Source organism: Lasioglossum baleicum, chromosome 12, assembly GCF_051020765.1.
Source record: "Lasioglossum baleicum chromosome 12, iyLasBale1, whole genome shotgun sequence".
In the NCBI taxonomy this organism is placed as follows: domain Eukaryota; kingdom Metazoa; phylum Arthropoda; class Insecta; order Hymenoptera; family Halictidae; genus Lasioglossum; species Lasioglossum baleicum.
This window is the reverse complement of record NC_134940.1, coordinates 2,208,407-2,234,394: the sequence shown is the minus strand read 5'-3', so window position 1 is coordinate 2,234,394 and position 25,988 is coordinate 2,208,407. Positions and strand designations below refer to the sequence as shown.

Sequence of the window (25,988 nt, the reverse complement as noted above, 5' to 3'; positions counted from 1 at the left end):
CATCTGATAATAATTTGTACCAACAATATACCTCGCAAACATTCTATTACCAACTTTAATGGCTTTAAACAATAATAATTTGAGCGGGCGGAGAGGGGCGGAATTAATTTTATCATGATTATTTAGAAGGAAGGTGTACTAAAAATATTCCAATTAATTAGAAAGCTAAACTCGGCTAAACTTTAAAGATATACCATCTTAAATGGAAAGGACTTCACAAATTTTTCTTACGGCATTGAGCATTATTATATAAATAGAGTATTTACGTTAATAAATAATAGAAAGATATGATTTTTATCACAAAAGTCTGCTCTTCAATATAAAAAAAAAAGCGAGAGATAATATTAAATAGGAACGTCAGGGCACCGCATCACAGAGAAGCAATTTTTCTCGTGAAAAATCCTCCTCTTAAAATGTCCTATTTTCAATGTTTATTGCAACTATTATATTTATTAAATTGTACTATTTTCTTCATTTCCGAGGTCTGTGAACATTTGGGAAGCAATGTTTATAGATATCGATACGAGAAAGTTCGTTTTTGGGCAGAAAGGCACACGATTTTCCAATCCAGACCACTGTGTGACGGCTTATCGAAAAAGACGTAAAAAACGAATTAGTTTAAATTTTTCGACTCCATACAGTTGATGGTCGAGGTTAAAAAAATAATTTTGCAATAGCCCAATCCTTTCCTAATAAAACCACCAAAAAAAAGGTGTAGCTCAATCGGATTTCAACGAAAATATGATTTCATTTGTTTCGTTGACAAAAAATTCGGTTTTTTGGAAAATCCTGAGGTGGTAGACAAATTCTGAGACCAGATTTGAAATAAGCGTGGAAGAATCTACGGGAAATGATGTACAGCATGTTGCAAAAAAGTTTTATTGAAATTGTGCAGGTTTAACGAATTTTGTCAAGGTTAAAAAACGTTCGTACCATCATTTCCCTACTTTCCGCATATTCTGCAAAGTTAGAGCTTTAATTTAAAAAAAATTCATCGTTCTATCTCTTTTCTATCGAAAGTTATTCGACTTTAACACAGAAACTTGCGGCGACCCGTGCAGCGACCCTTGCAGCGACCCAATAGCTGCACGGGTCGCTGCAAGGGTCGCAGCCTGTATCGCGACGGAATGGCCAAAAAAGGTCTGTCACAGCTCTGACCGACCAGTCCTGAACCGCTAGAGGAGTCATCAGTAAGGCGGGCCCTGCCCGAGACGCTGCGATATCGGAAGGTGGTTTAAGATTGTATATATAGAGATCGGTGACGGATCAGGTAGCAGCGAGAAAGGTCTTTCTTTGACTATCTGTCCATCTTGTGGCAAATGTAGGAAATTAGCTGCCACAAAAGAGAGCGAGTTATTATTGTTCGCTTCTGTCCGAACGCGCCCGACGAGGTCGACCACGTTCGGGCCACCCGCCCGATGTGTTACGGATAGACAGCGGGTCTTTATGCAAAATAAAAAACGTCAGCGTTGATTACAAGAAATAGAAACTCAAAAGAATGTCATCCCTTCCCTTAATGATTTTAATAAAGGAGAAATCATATATTGACATTTTCAATTTTAAAAATTTTCCAACAACTATCAATTTCATCTACTCAATTTTGCTATAAATGCATACAGTTCCCAAGTCTATCCGTTACACATCGGGCGGCTCGAGAGCGGCTCGACATCGGCGAGTGATTTGAGGAGTTGGTGACTTATGGATAGACCGTATGGCGATTAACTTCATCAATCGATTGAATCAATTCGATCAAATTTGTTGCCGGTCAAATCTGGAGTCGGTGAAATGTCGGCGAAAACCGTGTGCGCCGTCCGGCGCAATGTTCGTCGAAATGTCATAACATCTCCAAAAATTCAAGTCTTTTAGTCTCGAATCTAATGTCGTTAATGCTTCGTACAGAGCTGAACATTTCGCTTTGAAACTTTAATTCACTGTGTGAAATCAGGGACTTAATCCCGGTAAAATATTTATACATACCGGACAATACCGGTAACGGTACTATGCCAAGCGGCTGAAATAACACCGAAACCGTTAATATACTTTTTCGAGCAAAAGGTCCTGAAAAACGAAGTTTGGGCTTTTGTTGTGCCATGGCCGAACTGCAATGTGCCACCAGCCGTACCCTTAGGAGTTAATAGCCGTAATAACCATAAAGACATTAAAGACCAAATCGGTCTAACCAGATTCCTTGGGGTTACCGTGCGCTCGCTACCCCCGCCATATAAAAGATTCTGTAGACTTTTTCAAATACAGTGATATCCAATATTAATACAGTATGATTGTTTAAACATGTTTAAACAACGGTTTTGGAAACAGCGGGACAAACGATTTTTTCGAATCCATATTTATTAAGCTTAAGATTTTTAAAACTAAGAAAATGAAAAAACACTATCCGATTACCCGAAATGTCATCGAAAACGGTCAACACATAAAACAGATATACATAGTAGGCATTGAAAGATGTAAAGAAAAGAATCTTTGAATTTTTCTGCTCACGATTGATCTAAATCGCAGTTTCTTATCATTGTTTTAATTTTTAATTGTTTTCGAGTATCCATATTTCCATGCGAAATAGAACTACTGTTTCGGATTTTGTTCAAATTTGGATATGTTGCAGTCTTTAGTGAAATATGAGAAAACGTATCTCAAACAATTCCTTGAAGTCTTGAAAATTGTTGGTTTTACGGACGTGTAATATGAGGTGTCACAAGTTTTTCCTTAAATTATAACGGCCAAACTAACTGTTTACCCGACACGAGCGCTTCGTTTAAAATCAGGTATGAAGGGTTGGATCAGTCCGGTAGTGGAGAAAGTGTAAGTGGGTGAATTAAAACCACTGGTTTAAACAGGGAAGCCGGGTTTCTGCGACTTCGAGATCACTTTTAATAATAATTTTAAACACGCGGTACAAATAACTGACAATTGAGATGTCGTTTCGGAGGAACGACTCACGGTTCTCGTTTCGGAGATCTCTCTCAGTCATCAATCTCGACTGTTGCGGATCGGGGTCCTCGCGTAATACGCGGGCATCCCCACCATACTCTCATACTGGGGAGCTCGTTAGAAATCGTTCAAATTGAACGCGAACGGTAAAGACAATAACACGGGACGAGACGGTAGCACAATGCTTTGAACGTATTTACAATCGCGTGTCAAACACTAACAAAACGATGAAAATTAGTTTTTGGTGCTCATATACAGGGTGCTCGACATAATAAAAAGAGACACCTTGCACATATTTTTAAATTTCTTATATTTAAAGGTGGAAAGTGTACACTCCGTTATGAATAAAACCACTAGAAACGGTCCTAATTCCGTCGAGTTTAGGCTTTTCTTAATCGGCAGAACGCCACGAATTGGCTCGTGTAACTTTCGTGAGGGCAACACGGAAAATAATTAAGTTCAGCATTCGCTCCTTAGCGGTTTCATGCCGAGCTACCTGGCTGGCCGGGGGATTGTCGGGCCGTGTTTATTGCACTACTATTGTGTTCTGGGCTCAGGCCTCAGGGCTCGACCCTCGGGCGTCGGTCGTGTTCATTGTAGCCTCGAGTTGGCCGATAGTATTCATGGATTTATTCATTTTCGAGAAAATAGAATAAAAATAAAATCACTAACCAGTGTTGGGCAAAAATTCAATCGACGATTGACGACTAAATTTCTACTTCAATCGTTAATCGCGATTAACAATTAATATCCTCGTTTAGTCGTTAATTGTGGTTAACGAATAAATACCGATTGATCGTTATATTTGCGGATAAGATTAAATACTTATTAATCGTTAATTGCGGATAACGATTAAATTTCTACTTTAGTCGTTAATCGCGACTAACGATTATCAATCGTCAATCGGATGACCGATTAAATGCCCAACTCATCTGTCACCAACTCCTCAAATCACTCGCCGATGTCGAGCCGCTCTCGAGCCGCCCGATGTGTAACGGATAGACTTGGGAACTGTATGCATTTATAGCAAAATTGAGTAGATGAAATTGATAGTTGTTGGAAAATTTTTAAAATTGAAAATGTCAATATATGATTTCTCCTTTATTAAAATCATTAAGGGAAGGGATGACATTCTTTTGAGTTTCTATTTCTTGTAATCAACGCTGACGTTTTTTATTTTGCATAAAGACCCGCTGTCTATCCGTAACACATCGGGCGGGTGGCCCGAACGTGGTCGACCTCGTCGGGCGCGTTCGGACAGAAGCGAACAATAATAACTCGCTCTCTTTTGTGGCAGCTAATTTCCTACATTTGCCACAAGATGGACAGATAGTCAAAGAAAGACCTTTCTCGCTGCTACCTGATCCGTCACCGATCTCTATATATACAATCTTAAACCACCTTCCGATATCGCAGCGTCTCGGGCAGGGCCCGCCTTACTGATGACTCCTCTAGCGGTTCAGGACTGGTCGGTCAGAGCTGTGACAGACCTTTTTTGGCCATTCCGTCGCGATACAGGCTGCGACCCTTGCAGCGACCCGTGCAGCTATTGGGTCGCTGCAAGGGTCGCTGCACGGGTCGCCGCAAGTTTCTGTGTTAAAGTCGAATAACTTTCGATAGAAAAGAGATAGAACGATGAATTTTTTTTAAATTAAAGCTCTAACTTTGCAGAATATGCGGAAAGTAGGGAAATGATGGTACGAACGTTTTTTAACCTTGACAAAATTCGTTAAACCTGCACAATTTCAATAAAACTTTTTTGCAACATGCTGTACATCATTTCCCGTAGATTCTTCCACGCTTATTTCAAATCTGGTCTCAGAATTTGTCTACCACCTCAGGATTTTCCAAAAAACCGAATTTTTTGTCAACGAAACAAATGAAATCATATTTTCGTTGAAATCCGATTGAGCTACACCTTTTTTTTGGTGGTTTTATTAGGAAAGGATTGGGCTATTGCAAAATTATTTTTTTAACCTCGACCATCAACTGTATGGAGTCGAAAAATTTAAACTAATTCGTTTTTTACGTCTTTTTCGATAAGCCGTCACACAGTGGTCTGGATTGGAAAATCGTGTGCCTTTCTGCCCAAAAACGAACTTTCTCGTATCGATATCTATAAACATTGCTTCCCAAATGTTCACAGACCTCGGAAATGAAGAAAATAGTACAATTTAATAAATATAATAGTTGCAATAAACATTGAAAATAGGACATTTTAAGAGGAGGATTTTTCACGAGAAAAATTGCTTCTCTGTGATGCGGTGCCCTGACGTTCCTATTTAATATTATCTCTCGCTTTTTTTTTTATATTGAAGAGCAGACTTTTGTGATAAAAATCATATCTTTCTATTATTTATTAACGTAAATACTCTATTTATATAATAATGCTCAATGCCGTAAGAAAAATTTGTGAAGTCCTTTCCATTTAAGATGGTATATCTTTAAAGTTTAGCCGAGTTTAGCTTTCTAATTAATTGGAATATTTTTAGTACACCTTCCTTCTAAATAATCATGATAAAATTAATTCCGCCCCTCTCCGCCCGCTCAAATTATTATTGTTTAAAGCCATTAAAGTTGGTAATAGAATGTTTGCGAGGTATATTGTTGGTACAAATTATTATCAGATGACTTCACATAGCGAAACATTGTAAGATTTTAGTGTTAAATATTGCATCCGAGGTAATTCTTTAATATTAAAATATAATAAAAATTTTTCAATTCTGTTTCGTTCTGATATTTCGCTCACCTCTAGTAAAATAAAGATATAAGGTAGTAGGCTCGTTTCGTTTTTTAATCATTATAAATTATTATAAAAAATATCTTTGACACGCTTGTAATGCGTTTTTACCTTTACGGTAATTTTTTTTGTGTATGTTGATTGCAACAAGACTTCTCAAATTTATATTTTACGTATTCCATAAAACGTTACACATGTGTGAAACATAAATATAAAAAATACATATTTAGAAAGTAAAAAATAGTATGTACGATTATATTCCAAAAATTTTTTTTTAAATCAAAAATATCAATGAAAATTTATAAAAAATTATTGTTTAACAAATGCAAAAAATATTTAATTACCTATAGTTAAAAATGACTATTTTTTAAATATTTTTAGTGAAAATTTCATTGCAGTATCTCTACTGGTTCAAAAGTTATAACAAAATGGCACACGATTTTCCAATCCAGACCACTGTGCGTCAGTGATTTAAATTTTGAACAAAATATGTTTATATTCCTTGGAGTTTCCACTGTAAAATGAGCCCTTCAAAAGAAATGGAGATATAAAAATTGGCGTCACAAGGAGCTGGCAACGGACGCTGTATATGACTAAATAACCCCATTTACACCTCGAGAATAATATTAGCAACCAGTCTTGACCAACGATGCCTTTTTAAGTGAAAGGTAACAACCCTGGAACAGACATTTTCTGACGTAAGGATCGACAGCATCGGTCCTGAAAATACATATTTCATTCACGTAGTGAAAAAACATTTTAGATTTGTCTATGTCCAACAAGTGATCCAATACACTGCCTCGTAAGTACGAGCGATAGCGGAACAGCAGTGGGTTAGGATACGATACCGTTACCGTCCACTACATGCTACGCAATTGTAGGGGATGGCGGCAAGACGCCAACACGCATGGATTCGAACTGGTGACATTGTACTTGGTGTAAGCCTGAGAAGAAGGTTCCCAGGCAGGATTACGGTGACGTGTCTAGGTGCGAATGCGCGGACGATTGGATCAGAGTGGAGGAGGCAGGACTCGTTTCACACGCATTTTCGGCTGTATTGAAATACTTATTACAGCGGTCACACATACTACGCAGCGTGCGCCATCGAAGTCAACACATTGAGACTACGGGCGCGCGGCTGGGGTCGGGCTAGGCAGACCACGGGCGCGCGGCTGGGGTCGGGCTAGGCAGACCCAGGCAGACCCAACCCGGTAGACTCGATTTCTTTCAGTGCCGTTCCCGGGGCTGTTCTCTACAGAGAGATTTATGACAGGTCATTACTATTGAGCTGGAAGTCGACACTTCCTCGACCAACACGTTTTGACTGTAATTTTCAAATCACTCGACGAAGTCGAGCCACTCTCGGGCCGCTTGATATGTCACGAATAGACTGCGGATCTTTATGCATTTATAGCAAACTTGAGTAGATGAAATTGATAGTTGTTGGAAAATTTTTTAAATTGAAGATGTCAATATATGATTTCTCCTCTATTAAAATCATTAAGGGAAGAGATGACATTCAATTTAGTTTCTATTTCCTGTAATCGACGCTGACATTTTTTATTTTGCATAAAGATCCGCAGTCTATCCGTGACACACTATCAGGTGGCCCGGTGGCCCAAGAGTGGCTCGACTTCGTCGAGCGCGTTCAGACGTCAGACAGAAGCGGACAAGTTCGTGCGAACACAGAATTGAATCTCGAGTAGCGCGAAAACTCGCTCGCCCGAACTTTTCCGATTCTTTCCGAACCCGCCCGACGAGATCGAGACACTCCCGGGCAGCTCGAAACCCCTTGGCAGCCCGATGCACTCGGGTAGCTTGAAACGCGCTCGAGCCGAAAATTATAAATTTCAACACTCTACACCTACCGAACCTTAAAAGTAACTGGTAAATGTTTCTTTGTATGAAAGTGATGAGATTGATTTTATTTAGACTTTATGCAGCTCTTCTATTGTAATATGTTAATGTATTAGCTCGTTCGGAAAGTCATTTCGTTTTCTCCTTTGCTGAAGAAATAACATTCAATTTGATTTCTATTTCTTGCAATCGATGTAGTCAATTTCTACTTTGCAGAAAGATTCGCAGTCTAGTAATGACAAACGGAAGCATTGCCATCCCTACACGATAAACGAAATTACTTTCCGAACGACCTGATAGTATGTAGTATGTAATTTAAATAAAAATATTAATTTTGTCAGTAAAAAGAAAGACTGCTGCTGCTACACATTTGTATAATAGACATTTACATTAGCGACATCTACCACATAGCACGTCCTACATTAATGCGACCTGGCGCGACCGTGTTGCCCTCTTACGGCGAGGCAAAATCGAGCCCCGTTCTCCGTGCAGTGGCGCGGCAGCAGGGATCCAAAACGCGACATAGCTGCGGCGCAGTACAGCTGCAGAACGGAGCAGTTGGTTGTCTGGGATATATGTGGGGCTCTAACAAAATTGATAATAGAGGTCGTATAATAGAGAGACTCCTGGATGATCCCAACCTGACCATTTTGAATACAAATCAATTCACTCATTTTAATAATAGCTCCAAAACTTTCAGCTCCATTGACTTATCTATCTGTAGTTCCTCCATAGCACATTATTTTTCCTGGAACACAAATCGGAACCCCTGCGATAGCGACCATTTCCCTATATCTTTACTTAATTTAAACTCTGTGAATCCGGAAGGTACTTCGACCTCTCATTGGCTCTTCAAAAAAGCTGATTGGCTTAAATATAGAAACCTAATATCAAAAAAATTTGATGAACTAAAAACTTGTTCCTCTTTACCATATCATCCCAACCTCGATGACAAATTATCTTTCTTTACTGAAACTTTACTAGAATCTGCTGATAATGCTATACCGAAAACATCAAATAGATATCATAAAAAACAAGTTCCCTGGTGGAATGATTTATGTCAAGAATCTCTGAAAGCATACAAACGAGCCTTCTCCCACTTCAAGCGACATCCTACATTCGATAATTTTATTCTATATAAACAACTTAGATACTCAGCTCGTCGCACTTTCAAAGAATGTAAAAGGCAATCATGGAAAGATTTTATTAATTCTATTCAACCTTTTGTTCCTTCTCATGTATACTGGAACAAAATGAGGAAAATTAACGGTTTTAAAAAAAATCATTCTATTTCCTCTATTATTACATCTGAAAATAAAATTCTTTCCTCTCCGGAAGACATAGCGAATTACTTTGCCATTATCTTTGCCAAAAACTCTAGTGATAGTAATTACACCAATGATTTTCGTATATTCAAATCTGCCTCCCAAATAAACTTTGTAGATTTTACTTCTTCTAATTCGAATGAGAACCATCCTCTTAACGCACCCATCCTGATCCACGAAATCGAAAGTAACATAACAAACCTAAAGAACACCAGTCCAGGACCTGATAAAATTTTTAATGCATTTCTTAAAAACCTTCCTACCTGTGCTCTTGAATTTCTAACTGATATTTTTAATGAAATCTGGTCTAGCAATTCCTTTCCTAGTTCTTGGCAAGAAGCTATTATTATACCCATCCTCAAACCTGATAAAGACCCTTGCAGAGCGGAAAATTACAGACCTATTTCTCTCACATCCAATATATGCAAGCTTTTTGAAAAAATAATTAACAAAAGACTTTTCTGGTTTCTTGATCAGATCAATTTGTTCTCGCCTCATCAGTACGGTTTTAGGAAATTTAGAAGCACTACTGATTACCTTGTTAACCTTGAATCTGTAATATGTAATTCATTTGTGACTAAACAACATGTTATAGCAGTAGCCCTTGACATAGAAAAGGCCTATGACATGGTTTGGCGTGAGAGAATTGTCCATATCCTTTATAATCTTGGTATCAATGGTAATATCCTAAATTTTATTGTTAATTTCCTTAAAAATAGACTCATATCAGTTAAAGTACTCAATAGTATATCCCAGAAGATGACTACCCAGAATGGTGTTCCTCAGGGAGCAGTTTTGAGCGTCACTCTTTTCCTCATAGCCATAAATGAAATATCTTCCATCATTCCACAACCGGTCAAATTTTGTATTTATGCTGACGACCTTACAATCCTTGCCTGTGGGAAAAATGTTCACACCACCCAACTTATTCTTCAGGACTCATTAAATAAAATTCAAAAATGGTCATCTGTTACGGGTTTTAAATTTTCTAGTAGTAAATCCAAATATATTCTCTTCTCGAGACAGAATATAATCTCTTTTAGCATCAAACTATTTCTTGATGATCTTGAAATCAAGGAGACACCCTAAATAAGAATTCTAGGTCTTATTTTTGATCGCAAACTCACTTGGTCTGTTCACATAAAACACCTAAAGAATGAATCCTTAAAAAGACTAAATCTTATAAAAATGATCTCTTCCCAAAAATGGGGTGCCAATAAAGATATCATAATTCTCACATATAAATCATTTATTCGTAGTAAATTGGACTACGGGTCCGTAATCTTTAACTCCGCTAAGGAGTCTCTTCTTAACTCTCTTAAGGGGGTAGTCTACCCTCGATTTGTAACTAGAAAATAACTAGAATCTTACTAGATTTTGGGTCGAAAATATGGGTTTGCTGGTTTTCAGTTAGTGTCCTTATTTGAGCAAATTTTGGGCTGGGTGAGGGCTCATTCGAAAGTGGAAGGTTCACCGCAGGGGGCTCTGGTCATGAGGTTAACGAGAATATGTTTATATCTAATAATATTAGTGTCCAAAGTAGAGTAAAAATCTAGGAAAAAAAAACAGCAGATTTCAATGCATTTTTCTGTCTCCAAAAGACTTTTTGACTGATGGGATGACCAGAGCCCCATGCGGTGAACCTTCCTCTTTCGAATGAGCCCTCACCCAGCCCAAAATTTGCTCAAATAAGGACACTAACTGAAAACCAGCAAACCCATGTTTCGAGCCATTTTTCTAGTAAGATTCTAGTTATTTGCTAGATATTTGCTATTTACTAGGATCTTACTAGATTTTGGGTCGAAAACATGGGTTTGCTGGTTTTCAGTTAGTGTCCTTATTTGAGCAAATTTTGGGCTGTGTGAGGGCTCATTCGAAAGAGGAAGGTTCACCGCATGGGGCTCTGGTCATCCCATTAGTCAAAAAGTCTTTTGGAGACAGAAAAATGCATTGAAATCTGCTAGTTTTTTTCCTAGATTTTTACTCTACTTTGGACACTAATATTATTAGATATAAACATATTCTCGTTAACCTCATGACCAGAGCCCCCTGCGGTGAACCTTCCTCTTTCGAATGAGCCCTCACCCAGCCCAAAATTTGCTCAAATGAGGACACTAACTGAAAACCAGCAAACTCATGTTTCCACCAAAAATCTAGTAAGATTCTAGTAATTTTCTAGTTACAAATCGAGGGTAGACTAGCCCCTTAACTCTGTCCAAAATACGTGCTTGAGACTCGGGTTAGGAGCCTTCAAAACTAGTCCCATTTCTAGTATTCTAGCGGAGAGTAGTGTTGTACCTTTGGAGTTTAGGAGAAAACAGCTCTGTCTAACTTACGCTGCTAAATTGATTTCTTCACCCAATAATCCTACACATTCTAATGTTTTCTCCAACCACTTGGATCACCATTTCTCCTCCTCTCCCTCTAGCTTTCCGAAACCTTTTTCTCAACGTATCAAAACTTATATTAGGGACACTATTAAATCTTTCCCTCCTTTATTCCCTATTGTTTCCTTAGTTGAACCTCCTTGGTCTCTCACCCCTCCAAACATCGATTCATCCTTATGTGAATTTCAGAAGGATATCACTAATCCCATTATTTTCCAAAATATCTTCTACGAGGTTACCCAAAAATATCCTGATCATATTCATGTTTTTACTGATGGATCCAAATCTAACGACGGATGTGGATGTTCTGTTATATTCCCTAATTTTCGTAAATTATTTAAACTTCATGACTCCTGTTCTGTTTTTTTCTGTGAAGCCTATGCCATATTACGAGCTGTTCAATCTATTATCTCTTCGCAAGACTCCAACTTTATAATATTTACCGATTCCGCCAGTGTACTTGAGAGTCTATCCTATCCAGAAAAACAAGACCCCATTATCATTCACATCTTCAATGCCTTAATTAAAGCTCAAATCAATAACAAAGTAATCATCTTTTCCTGGATCCCCTCTCACGTAGGGATATCGGGAAATGAAATAGCAGATGCCGCTGCTAAAGAGGCTTCTAAAGAAACGTCAACAGAATGCTTTTCTTCGCACAGAGATATTGTAAAACAAATTAAAAGAGAAATTAGAGTTGAATGGAATGCGAGATGGACTAGGTTCCCTCCCTCTAATCTATTCTTGGTAAGGCAAGACCTCCTAAATAATGAATGTCCCCAGGTTATTAACAAAAGAGATCAGGTAGTTCTCACACGACTTCGTATAGGTCATACTAACCTAACTCACTTATATAGAATTTTGAAAGATCCCCCTCCCATGTGTACTCGATGTAATACTATACTTTCGATTGAACATCTTATATTGCACTGTTCCCTTTTCACCTTCCAAAGACGTCGTTTTGCTATCCCTAACAATTTAAGTGAATGCTTTAATGTTCATAAAAATATAAACCAAGTATTAACATTCCTAAAATACATCAAATTGTATCATACTATGTGAACATTATATATGTATAATTGTTACTATTTTTTTCCACAATGTGTGTACTTGTATTTAATTCTAAGTTTATGTTTCTAAATTTGTATTTTATGTTATAATTCTTGTGGTCGCTAATGACCTAGATGTTGATGCGACCTTAAATAAATAATTGAAAAAAAAAAGGAGCTGGCAACGGACGCTGTATACGACTAAATAACCCCATTTACACCTCGAGAATTATATTAGCAACCAGTCTTGACCAACGATGCCTTTTTAAGTGAAAGGTAACAACCCTGGAACAGACATTATCTGACGTAAGGATCGACAGCGTCTGTCCTGAAATTACATATTTCATTCACGTAGTGAAAAAACATTTTAGATTTGTCTATGTCCAACAAGTGATCCAATACACTGCCTCGAAAGTACGAGCGATAGCGGAACAGCAGTGGGTTAGGATACGATACCGTTACCGCCCACTACATACTACGCAATTGTAGGGGATGGCGGCAAGACGCCAACACGCATGGATTCGAACTGGTGACATTGTACTTGGTGTAAGCCTGAGAAGAAGGTTCCCAGGCAGGATTACGGTGAAGTGTCTAGGTGCGAATGCGCGGACGATTGGATCAGAGTGGAGGAGGCAGGACTCGTTTCACACGCATTTTCGGCTGTATTGAAATACTTATTACAGCGGTTACACAACTACGCAGCGTGCGCCATCGAAGTCAACACATTGAGACTACGGGCGCGCGGCTGGGGTCGGGCTAGGCAGACCCAGGCAGACCCAACCCGGTAGGCTCGATTTCTTTCCGTGCCGTTCCCGGGGCTGTTCTCTATAGAGAGATTTATGACAGGTCATTACTATTGAGCTGGAAGTCGACACTTCCTCGACCAACACGTTTTGACTGTAATTTTCAAATCACTCGACGAAGTCGAGCCACTCTCGGGGCGCTTGATATGTCACGAATAGACTGCGGATCTTTATGCATTTATAGCAAACTTGAGTAGATGAAATTGATAGTTGTTGGAAAATTTTTTAAATTGAAGATGTCAATATATGATTTCCCCTCTATTAAAATCATTAAGGGAAGAGATGACATTCAATTTAGTTTCTATTTCCTGTAATCGACGCTGACATTTTTTATTTTGCAGAAAGATCCGCAGTCCATCCGTGACACACCATCGGGTGGCCCGGTGGCCCGAGAGTGGCTCGACTTCGTCGAGCGCGTTCAGACGTCAGACAGAAGCGGACAAGTTCGTGCGAACGCAGAATTGAATCTCGAGTAGCGCGAAAACTCGCTCGCCCGAACTTGTCCGATTCTTTCCGAACCCGCCCGACGAGATCGAGACACTCCCGGGCAGCTCGAAACCCCTTGGCAGCCCGATGCACTCGGGTAGCTGGAAACGCGCTCGAGCCGAAAATTATAAATTAAGTTTCTTTTCCCTTCTACGACACATTTTTTTTGCACGAAGACGTTTCAACCCTCTACGCCTACCGAACCTTAAAAGTAACTGGTAAATGTTTCTTTGTATGAAAATGATAAGATTGATTTTATTTAGACTTTATGCAGCTCTCCTATTGTAATATGTTAATGTATTAGCTCGTTCGGAAAGTCATTTCGTTTTCTCCTTTGCTGAAGAAATAACATTCAATTTGATTTCTATTTCTTGCAATCGATATAGTCAATTTCTACTTTCCAGAAAGATTCGCAGTCTAGTAATGACAAACGGAAGCATTGCCATCCCTACACGATAAACGAAATTACTTTCCGAACGACCTGATAGTATGTAGTATGTAATTTAAATGAAAATATTAATTTTGTCAGTAAAAAGAAAGACTGCTGCTGCTACACATTTGTATAATAGACTGTAGGAGCTGGCATAGTGTATGCGGTGATGAGGTACAGCTCGACTACAGTGAAGGTGAGGAGGAAAAAGGAAGGAGCGTTTCGTCCCTGGCCCGCCAGAGGACTCATCAGTAAGGCTGACTGGCGGACCTTGCCTTAGACGTGGGGATGTCGGAAGGCGGTTGAGGACGGTATACAGGGTGTCCCAAACTAAGTGTAAGTCCCGGAAATGGGAGGTTCCTGAGACCATTCTAAGAGACATTTTCCTTTGCACCAATGTCAACTGCGGCTTTGTTTAGGAGTTATTAACGAAAAACACGGACCAATCAGAGCGCGCCCTGGCCCGCCGCGCCGCGCCGCGCGGGCAAGCGAGTGTCGGTGGTACGCCGTGACATCGCAACGAACAAGAGTTTCTCGATTATGTGAATGCTCTCCGATTTCAATGAACTTTGGATATGTGGTCAAGATCATTATTCTGAACAACATTTCTCTTTAGACTTTTTGGCGATCGGCTTTAGTTTACGAGATTATCGCGAGAAACTTTACTTGTAAATCCATGGGATCGATGTACTACTAGCTTCTATCCGATTTCAATGAGCTTTAGATATGTGGTCAAGACCATTATTCTGAACAACATTGGCTTTAGTTTACGAGGTTATCGTAAAAAAAGAGAAGAAGCAGAAACTGATTGTATTAAAAACTCACGTATTCAGCCGTAAATCCATTTGCTGCTTCGAAATGTGTGTCTTGAAATTTCTCCACACTCACAGTCACTGTTCACATTTGTCAACACATAGTTATGCACTAATAATAATTGCCATATCCCTTGTACTGCTGCACAAATCACAACAATCAGGTAATGCAATCACTAGACCGCGGATTTCATGCATTTGTAGCAAACATGAGTAGGTGCATTTTAATACAGTAGAGAGATTAAAATAATTTCAAAACACCATAGTATTATTTTCAACTTCTTAAACTGATCACAGTGAGAATCAAATATCTGTCTGGCTCCTGTCCCTTGTAATAGCGGCAGCCAACATTAATTTTGCATAAAGATCCGCAGTCTAGTGATTAGTTTAAATATTACTATCAAAAACACAGCTAATAGCAACCGTTAGCTTTGAATTGACAAGTCTTTGGAGATGTTCTCTCTACCGCGGCTCGAACGACACTGATTTTCCGCAAGATTTTTCTAAAGAATTTAGGGAGGGCATTTAGAGTGTCGAAATTCGAAATGCACGCTGTAGCACGAGAACGACGGGACGGTTGGACGAAAAACAGGATACGAGAAGGACCGCTGGCAATCACATGTTTAGTTTCTCCTGTAGATTGGTACGCAGAGTCGATGGGTAACCGTTCGAAAACGTCGTCTGTCCTTCTTTTAGAAAGTTTCTTAAGGAAGGTATAGGACAATAGGGATGGTACGCTGACCTGACATTTTTACCCCTTGCTGGGTAAAAGGACGGATGACGTTTTCGAACGCGCGGTTACCCATCGACTCTGCGTACCGATCTGCAGGAAAAACTAAACATGTGTTTGCCGTAAATCTTACAGCGGTCCTTCTCGCGTTCTGTTTTTCGTCTAACCGTCCCGTCGTTTTCGTAAACGTGCTACAGCGTGCATTTCGAATTTCGACACTCTAAATGCCCTTCCTAAATTCTTTAGAAAAATCTTGCGGAAAATCAGTGTCGTTCGAGCCGCGATAGAGAGAACATCTCCAAAGACTTGTCAATTCAAAGCTAACGGTTGCTATTAGCTGTGTTTTTGATAGTAATATTTAAACTAATCACTAGACTACGGATCTTTAGGCAACATTAATGTTGGCTGCCGCTATTACAAGGGACAGGAGCCAGACAGATATTTGATTCTTACTGTGATCATTTTAAGAAGTTGAAAATAATACTATGGTGTTTTGAAATTATTTTAATCTCTCTACTGTCTTAAAATGCACCTACTCATGTTTGCTGCTAATGCATGAAATCCGCGGTCTAGTGATTGCATTACCTGATTGTTGTGATTTGTGCAGCAGTACAAGGGATATGGCAATTATTATTAGTGCATAACTATGTGTTGACAAATGTGAACAGTGATTGTGAATGTGGAAAAATTTCAAGGCATCTGTGTGAAATAAACATACGAATTATTTATCGATTCGAAAGTGAAAGTGAAATTCTGGATCGTCGACTTGACCACGCATCCCTTAGGCCTTCTACCACCGGCTGTGCAGTTCGTCGACCTGGCCGTACGTCCCTTGACTTTCGGTACTGCCGTATACCTGAAGACATCTGTGCAGTTCGTCACCGAGTGACCCAGTGACACACATTTCGACGCAGCAAATGGATTTACGGCTGAATACGTGAGCTTTTAATTCAATCAGTTTCTGCTTTTTCTCTTTTTTTACGATTATCTCGTAAACTAAAGCCGATCGCCAAAAAGTCTAAAGAGAAATGTTGTTCAGAATCATGGTCTTGACAACGTATCCAAAGCTCATTGAAATCGGATAGAAGCTAGTAGTACATCGATCCCATGATTTAGAAGTAAAGTTTCTCGCGATAATCTCGTAAACTAAAGCCGATCGCCAAAAAGTCTAAAGAGAAATGTTGTTCAGAATAATGATCTTGACCACATATCCAAAGCTCATTGAAATCGGAGAGCATTCACATAATCGAGAAACTCTTGTTCGTTGCGATGTCACGGCGTACCACCGACACTCGCTTGCCCGCGCGGCGCGGCGGGCCAGGGCGCGCTCTGATTGGTCCGTGTTTTTCGTTAATAACTCCTAAACAAAGCCGCAGTTGACATTGGTGCAAAGGAAAATGTCTCTTAGAATGGTCTCAGGAACCTCCCATTTCCGGGACTTACACTTAGTTTGGGACACCCTGTATATGCTAATCGTTGAGGAAAGAGTACTTGCGGCAAACGCCTAGTCGAGTGCCTGTCCCTCTTGTGGCACATGTCTGAAGTTTGGCCTCCACGTCGTGTAGTCCCTACATACTCCCCCCCCTAATGAGGGTACCGAATGATAGACTGTTTTGTATGAGAAGGCGTGTTGCTCGGGTTGTGCATGTACCGAGATGGCGAGACGGTGAGTCGCTCGAGCCTATGATGTATGCATCGTGACGGCGAGACAGTGAGTCGCTCAAGCCTACCGAGCAATGCCGATTTGATTGACGTGGGTGGTTGTGTTGTTCCTCTGGGCTCCATGTTGTTGTTTGTTCCTCCTAGACTCCATGTTGTTGTACTCCGTGTTGTCTGACTCCAATCAGAGAAGGTTGCGTGTTCTAATGTCGAGGGTCACCAATTGTAGGAGCTGGCATAGTGTATGCGGTGATGAGGTACAGCTCGACTACAGTGAAGGTGAGGAGGAAAAAGGAAGGAGGCGTTTCGTCCCAGGCCCGCCAGAGGACTCATCAGTAAGGCTGACTGGCGGACCTTGCCTTAGACGTGGGGATGTCGGAAGGCGATTGAGGACGGTATATATGCTAATCGTTGAGGAACGAGTACTTGCGGGAAAGGCCTAGTCGAGTGCCTGTCCCTCTTGTGACGCATGTCTGAAGTTTGGCCTCCACGTCGTGTAGTCCCTACAAGACATTTACTTTAGCGACATCTACCACATAGCACGTCCTACATTAATGCGACCTGGCGCGACCGTGTTGCCCTCTTACGGCGAGGCAAAATCGAGCCCCGTTCTCCGTGCAGTGGCGCGGCAGCAGGGTTCCAAAACGCGACATAGCTGCGGCGCAGTACAGCTCCAGAACGGAGCAGTTGGTTGTCTGGGATAAAGATGAAACGACTGATTACGAACGTTTATTAAAAAACTTAAAAGTCACACGGATTCGTACTCGTGCCAATAGAGAAAGGATCGCCAATATTAAGTTATTCCAAGATAATTTAGTTTCCGGGATACCGCCAATTGGTCAATTTTTGAAGATGTTTAATAAAGATTATGAACAACATCACTATGTTTATAAGTCAAGTGGTACGTTTTCATACATTACCTACGCTACGTTCGACGTATGCTTCAAGTAAAATATTTTAAATTCGTTTTCAGACAGCGATGAAAGTGATGCGTATAATGGAACTTGCTTTAGTGGAACATTTAGTACAGGTAAATATCTCTATCCCCAAACTGAGATGAATTCTATTAGCTATCTAATGTAAATCTTTTTCAGAAGACAGATTGCTCGAGTACACGACTAACGGAGATCTTTGTACTCGATATGTAAAAGTAAAAAGTGCAACAGTCAGTGATATGGATGATACTACGTTGTTACAAGTTATTTCTCTTATAAATCGTTACTTTGTAAAAGTCTTTCTCCGAAAGTAGAAGATAACAATGTGAATTGTAACTAGCATTCTATATTTAGAAAATTGAAGTAGGAAATTAAAATATATGGAATTCATCTACATGTATAAAACTGTTTATTTCAAATATACTTAATCATAATTCCAGATATATCTTGCAAGAAAGTAATTACATTTCTGTTTCGAGAACATATTTCTGTTATTTGTCGTGGTATTTTAATCGACACTCTGTATGTCATAAACTAATAAATCTACGTCACTAAGCAATATTATTGTATCTTTTCTCCTGTTTCATGCTCTAAAATGATGAATATTCCTCAGATATCCTAATAACTATCATCTAAATAATCCTCTATTCTAACCTACACCTGTCAAACGGTATACATAATATACTTACAGACCGTCCAATCGGCACGGCGCGGCGTCCAAAAGCAACGCGTCCAACCGGCACGGCGTCCTAAAGGAACGCGTCCAATCGGCACGGCGTCCAAAAGGAACGCGTCCAATTGGTCGGCGTCCAAGTGGTAAACCCCCCTCGCGTACATAGACCCTTCGTCCTCGAAATATTTGCAATCGGGCTTCCTCCTCCCGCTTGGCCTTCCTCCGGGAGACCACCTCCGCCCAGCTTACCTCCCCTCCCGCCGCGTGGGTGGTGGGGGGACCGTCTCCCCCCTGACGTCACCCCGGAACACGTCGAGACGGCAGAGCGGTCTTGACGCTCGCGTTTGGAGGTTTTACCCTCCTTCCTCCCCTTCGCGGTCCCCTTCTTACTGGGGGCCGTGTTCCCGGCGGGAGGGGGGCCCACGGTCCCCTTTGCAGCATCCCGCGGGAGTTTGTTTTTCACTTGTGTTTCTACAAGTTAATCCTGGTGATCAAATCAATTCACAAGTTACCTCGACGATGCGATTAACATCGTCGAGGGAAATAGTCGCGTCGCGGCGGGATCCCCCCGCGTCTTCCTCGGTCCCCGGTATGGGCGGCGGACGCGGCCGTAACCCCTCTCTCCCCGATGTCGATGGGGGCGGAGTCCCACCCGTAGACGCGGGTTTCCCCCCTACCCCCCTACCCCCTACCCTCGAGACTCACCTTGGCAAGCTTGAGGGTCGGCGGCCCCTCGTACTGTTGTGAGCTGACGAGAAGATCCCTGGCAGGAATGCGGTGACGTAGGCAAGAATGCGCACCCGATTGGTTGGTTTGGAGGGGGGGCGCCTAGGCTCACACGCAGTTTCGACTAGAGCGTTCTATTGGCCGACGCAGTCACCCCCACTACTTGAGTCGCGTGACGAAGAGAGGGAATCAGACGTACCCTAGGGTACTCAGTGAGGATACTCAACGGCGTAGGCACAAAATTCAGAATACTGCTGAAAAATTGTCATGACGTAAAACTTTCTTATTTTCCTATTCTTATTATAAAATGTTCAAATCAGTATTGACATTAACATTCTACAGCACATATTAATAATCGTATATATATTATAAGCTCTCTCTCTCTCTCTCTCGCTCTCTGTCTCTAATGTAAAAAGCTAAAAAAAAAGTATTAAAAAAGTTACAACGACGGGACTCGAACCCGAGTCCACGGCATAGCAGTTCAGCTCGCTGCCGCTACGCCACACCATTACTTACAATTAGTAAAAGAGTGAACTATGTAAACTGACATGTTGCGTCCACAAAACTTTAATTTGCAAATATCTTGAAAATTACTGAATAGTTGCCTCTATAATGGGGTATATTCGTAATCAGGGGAACAAGATCTGTAACTCTGTAAAGTCTCAACTAAATCTGTGACGCGAAGGCTTTGCATTCTCCTTGTGTAAATTGTCACTTTTCATGACTGCAATAGGATCCTCGTATTCACGGCATTGAATATTGGCTGTAAGTCGTGAAACATCGTAGCCCTCTGTAAATACGGGAATCCTATTACTATGCGTCGTGTGACGTAGCAGCTGAAAGGGCGTGGTCACGCGGCGAGTACGGGACCGTCAGAGGTGGGGGTAGGCGGCGAGTACGGACCGTCAGAGGTGGGGGTAGGCGGCGCTAGCTGGAGACCCCTCTTGCCTCTGTGCCCCCCCGGGGATCTTCTCGTCAGCTCACAACAGTACTTGTCCAAGAGGTCGTCCCTCTCTGCCTGCACGCTTTTGAGGCGTCCCTCTAATTCGCGCGCGTATTCCCTCACCCCGGCGAGGTCTCCGGACTCGCACCCGGTAGAGCTCGCGCGAGTCCCGAGCTCGTATCCGGCGGCGCGGATCCGTCGGGTCGCCACCCGGAGCTCATTGGCGAGGCTCCCCTTCAATCCCTTTGAGACGGTTGACACCCGGTCAACCGCCTCGGTCGCCTCCCGCACGATGTCGACCAGCTCGTGGGTCGCCGACGTGCTGCTCTCCACGAGCAACTCTTTCAGAGGCGGCAGGTTCCTCATCGAACCCTTCGAGAACCTAACATCCTCCGAAGAGAGATAGTCCCCCGTAGGGGGGCCCTCTCTCACCGCCACCTTTTCCGCTGCGGACTCAAGGGGAGCCCCGCCCCTCTTCCTACCCGCGCCCGAAATGGATGAGAGGGACGAACGGACGGAGACGACGGAGCCCTCCGTTTCCCAATCGCCCCCCCCCAGCCACAACCTTATCCTTGGGATGAGCACTGAACTCCTCCCAAGGTGTCCCCGGCGACAGCGGTAGCCCCATAACGACGCAGGGGCCCGAGCCCTGCGAACCGCGGGACCGGGGCGTCCCCGCCTCCGTCCGCCGAGTCGCCCCCAATCCCAACAGCGGCGAGGTCGCCCCCGCCTCCTTTCCCGCCCCGCGGCTGTCGTCTCGGTCGACCGAGCCGCCAGCCTTCGAAGCTTCCTCGCCGGCGGAGTTACCCTCCCCGCGGAAACGCCTGCCACTCCCCCCGGCCCCTTCGGCCCCTTCGCGCCTATACCCCCCTTGTCACCAAATATTTTTGAAAAGTCCATATCATGTTCATAACGGCCTTGGTTACGGCACCCGCCTGTCGACGTATGCTTCACTCATCAGCCAAACTAATTCACGGGTGCGGAAACCAAACTAACCATTGGGGGTGCCGCTCACCCCCAACAGGCCCTTATATTCCCCGGTTCGGGCATACCCGGGGAGGTGGCATGCTAATGGTCCGATGCCCCCACCGGACCCACTCCCGGCGCTCCGCGTTCACGGGAGTAGTGCTCCTTCGCCGCATGCCGAAACTTAGAGTTAGGGACTTTGAGAGGTTTATCCTCCTCGCAGTGCCGGCCGATATAGGCAAGCCCCCCCGTGCCGTAAAACATGACCACGGTCGCGGTCTGCGGCCCTGGACAGACATCTTGCTGCCCAGGACACGTGGCCGGAGGTTTCACCCCTCGATGCGAGCCAACCTGGCATGGGTAACCCTACCAGTACCGCCTCGCATTTCATTGGGACTACTTCCCCCGGATACCCCTCGCTCCGTTAGCACACACCGCAGTGTGCCCCAGGGTCCACCACGAGGAGGTGGAGCGGAGAGGGTTTAGACCTTGGACATCCCTCAAATCGAGAGAACGGACCGACAGTGGATCTGAATCACCATTGTAGGCGCCTAAGGTCCTAGGACCCCCCAAGTCCTTCTAACCATGCCTCTGGATAAGGATAACATCGATTTCCGGGACTCGGATCTCCATTGGGTTGTTGTTTGGGAGGACCGAATCTGTCCTGGAACAAAAGAGTAGACATCATAGAGAAGAGGTGTGTAAAATAATAGATATTGTGCAACACAAACAACCGGTCCAACTCTGTAAACAAGGGAGTTGCAGCCTCATGCCTAAAGTTGGTGCACCAGGAGGAAAAGTCAAGGGTTATAAACACATAAGACTCCCCTTTTGTTGATGCTATAGGAGCATTCATCCTTAGTATGGTTCGTACAAGTTGCTCTTCATTCATTGTCATTGATTGATGTTTGATTTAACGAAATATAGAGTCCGCAATGTTCTTTTCTGTTGCCGTTTGGTAGAGGCGCATCTCAAAAGACATCTTGCCGAAAAATCTGGCATCTAAAAACTTAAATTCTCTTTCTTTAGCCACGGCTACCATACCGTTACACTTGTAGCACATTATTTCTGACGTTCTTAATGCAACAGGTCCCTCCTTCTTTTCCGAAGTTTTAAGTCTTGTCTCTTCCATTGTTAGCCTTGCTAACTAGATTCTCTCAGGTTCTCTGTTCGGTCTCACAAGGGGAAGCCACGGTCGATGGGTCACGGATTTTTCTGAAACTTGCAGTACTTGAAGATATCTTCTCCAAATGTAATTTGATAAAGCAGTAGCGCGCGCTTCTCAAGATTTTTCGAGAAAATTGCATTTGAAAATCGGTTTACACGTTCATAAGGAGTTCCCGTTAAGAGGTCAATATGAAGTGAATAGCCGAGGGCGTAGCGAGGATTACTGGTAATCTGTAGGTTGCTGGTTCGTGTCTCGCTGTGGATTTTTTTTTTCTAGAACTTCGATACTCCTCCCTCAATTTTAAGCCTAAAATCTATTATTTATAACTTATTTTTATTTTTTAAGATGAAAATGCATGTTTTTTATTTGTTCGATCAAAATCAAAGTTTTTATTTGTGGCCGTTGGGAAATAAATCGAACAAAAAATAATTTCAAAATGTTATAGTTGCTTTATTATTGAAAATTCTCTCTGTATTGATTACATGCTAGTATGACACGAGCCAGGGTGATACTCGTCGTAAAAACATCGAAAACAATAATTCTTGCGGCATCTCGCACACACAATAAACGAAGCATTCGTACAAGAACACACGTTTTTCAGGACATCTATCGGAAAACACGCTTCATTCATACAAATACCTCTCTGCTATCACAGAGTTTGGACGCAAACCACGCATAGTGTATCATATTCGCAAATATCGGAGAAGACAACTGATGGTGCACGATGGATTGTATTTTTATACAATCTTCTCTAGAATTTATTTCGCGTTTATGTTGAATTAAGTACGAGCAATTTTGCAGACGTTTTATTAAATTTTTTACTTGTCTGAAGAAATAAACATCGCACGGCTGGACCAGAGGTGTGTATTTTGGCGGTATTACCTTGACACTGCACGTTGGCATACCCTCGTCATCCTGGAATAGCTCGTCGTACATTACCGGATCAGTCTGTCCTGTCCAAGAATCGATTAGTAATGCGAACTTCTTTTCTTGTACGTATGGCTTTAAACAATTCGTCAAATATTCTTTGAACAAAGCAGTTGTCAGTTTCCCCGATTTGGAACTTGTCACAACTACGTTCTGGTATTTGGCCGAATACTCGTCCACCAACTTTCGCACCCTCGGTCCAAATTTTCCAGACTTTTCTTGCAGGCACACGAAAACGGTAGGTAACAATTTACCCGATAAAGTCACAGCGTACTGGGCAGTATACGAATGTGTCATCTTGTTCACGCTCTGCATTTGGACAGAGACCACTTTTGATCCTCGTTGAGCGAGCGTCCTGCCGTAGGTCGATTGGTATTGGCATCCTGTTTGGTCCGTGTTGATGACAAAATCCATATGGAAATCTTTTATCAGCGCACGAGCTTGCGTGCAAAAAGTTTCTGCAGCGGCCAAAGTGTCCTCCATCGTTGCGCTTTCGCTTTCCGAAACATATTTCGTGACTTTTCGTTGCCGGATTCAATGTTTTTGTTTAAATTGCGTTGTCCACGAAGCAGCCGCTTTAAATTTTAAATCGGAGAATTGGCTTGCAGCAGCTAGAGCCCACTCTTGTAAATTTCTTGTTGTCACTTGCTGACAATTGTTCCGAGCTTCCTGGAAACGGTCATTTGTCCACGAATCGATGGTAGCATATTTATCGAATGCGGTGCCGCCACTTTTAATATGCTCTTCCCACTTTTTTAAATGTTCCATGCGTTTTAAGCGGGTGCACCCTTTCTTGTGCAGATTCTTCAGTGTCCAACCTGGATGTGCCTTTGCAACATTCACAACTTTAATTTTGTACTCCAATGGAATATATTCCGTTTTCATTGTCTTCTTCGCTGGCTGATAATCCTCGGACGAACTGAATCCTCCAACTTCCTCGTATCTGTCCTCGACGAGTTCATCGTTCATGAAAAGTTCTTCGGATTCGATGAATTTCTTCTCGTTCAACATTTCAATAGTGCGACAGTAAATTTCTTCTCCCATGTGAATGGCCTTGTCACTAATGACTGTTGAAGCCTCTGATACAATTATACCATCTTGAGCAAGGAGCCCTAAATAATACCTCACGGCATCTTGCAACAGCAACTTCTCATTGTCAATATCATTGTCCACATTTTCATCCGGACACACCACAACTTGTGCTATCGAAGGACCTTGCACGCACACCATATCCACGTCCGGCATTATTACACAAAAAAACGCAGAACTCGAAAACCAAAGAGCGGAAAAAAGATCGTCGCGGGAGGTAACGTACTCGTTCGTCCACCGTACTAAAAAATGTGAGGTCCTCCGACGCATTTTAAGGACTATTTATATGGTTATTGAAAAAGACAGTATGTCCGAAAAAGAGGGACGGATGAAGGCTTGCGGAAAACCGCCGGAAAAAACGTCTATTATAATATAACGAAAAGTTCCTGGCTATGGCAATGAGTTAGCCGGACAATCAGGTATGTACATATACCTGCAATAATTGCTCTCGTCGGGAGTCAAGAACATTAGCTCGCGGGACAGTACCGCACGAGGTCGAACCGAGCCCAGGTAAAGACTTTAACTGTAAAAAAACTGTAAAAACCTGAAAAACCCATTAATAAAATGGGGAACCGAATTTTCCGGGACCTGGTAGCGACAACCTCGCTACCGAACCTTCTACACAACTTCGAAACGATGCTACGACAGCTCTTGTCGAAATGCGATTCTGTGATAGCAGAGAGGTACATATTTGTAAATTTGAATGAAGCGTGTTTTCCGATAGATGTCCTGAAAAACGTGTGTTCTTGTACGAATGCTTCGTTTATTGTGTGTGCGAGATGCCGCAAGAATTATTGTTTTCGATGTTTTTACGACGAGTATCACCCTGGCTCGTGTCATACTAGCATGTAATCAATACAGAGAGAATTTTCAATAATAAAGCAACTATAACATTTTGAAATTATTTTTTGTTCGATTTATTTCCCAACGGCCACAAATAAAAACTTTGATTTTGATCGAACAAATAAAAAACATGCATTTTCATCTTAAAAAATAAAAATAAGTTATAAATAATAGATTTTAGGCTTAAAATTGAGGGAGGAGTATCGAAGTTCTAGAAAAAAAAATCCACAGCGAGACACGAACCAGCAACCTACAGATTACCAGTAATCCTCGCTACGCCCTCGGCTATTCACTTCATATTGACCTCTTAACGGGAACTCCTTATGAACATGTAAACCGATTTTCAAATGCAATTTTCTCGAAAAATCTTGAGAAGCGCGCGCTACTGCTTTATCAAATTACATTTGGAGAAGATATCTTCAAGTACTGCAAGTTTCAGAAAAATCCGTGACCCATCGACCGTGGCTTCCCCTTGTCAGTAGATTCCCATGCACTGA

At 42.1% G+C, this 25,988-nt stretch overlaps 1 long non-coding RNA gene across 1 annotated transcript; it reads left to right on the top strand.

Moving 5' to 3' along the window:
* The first annotated feature begins 16,944 nt into the window (after positions 1 to 16,944).
* Positions 16,945 to 25,673, top strand: LOC143213888 (uncharacterized). The gene is made up of 3 exons (XR_013010056.1): positions 16,945 to 18,122; positions 18,195 to 18,251; positions 18,316 to 25,673. It is a non-coding gene; the product is annotated as an uncharacterized LOC143213888 (long non-coding RNA).
* Positions 25,674 to 25,988: the final 315 nt, after the last annotated feature.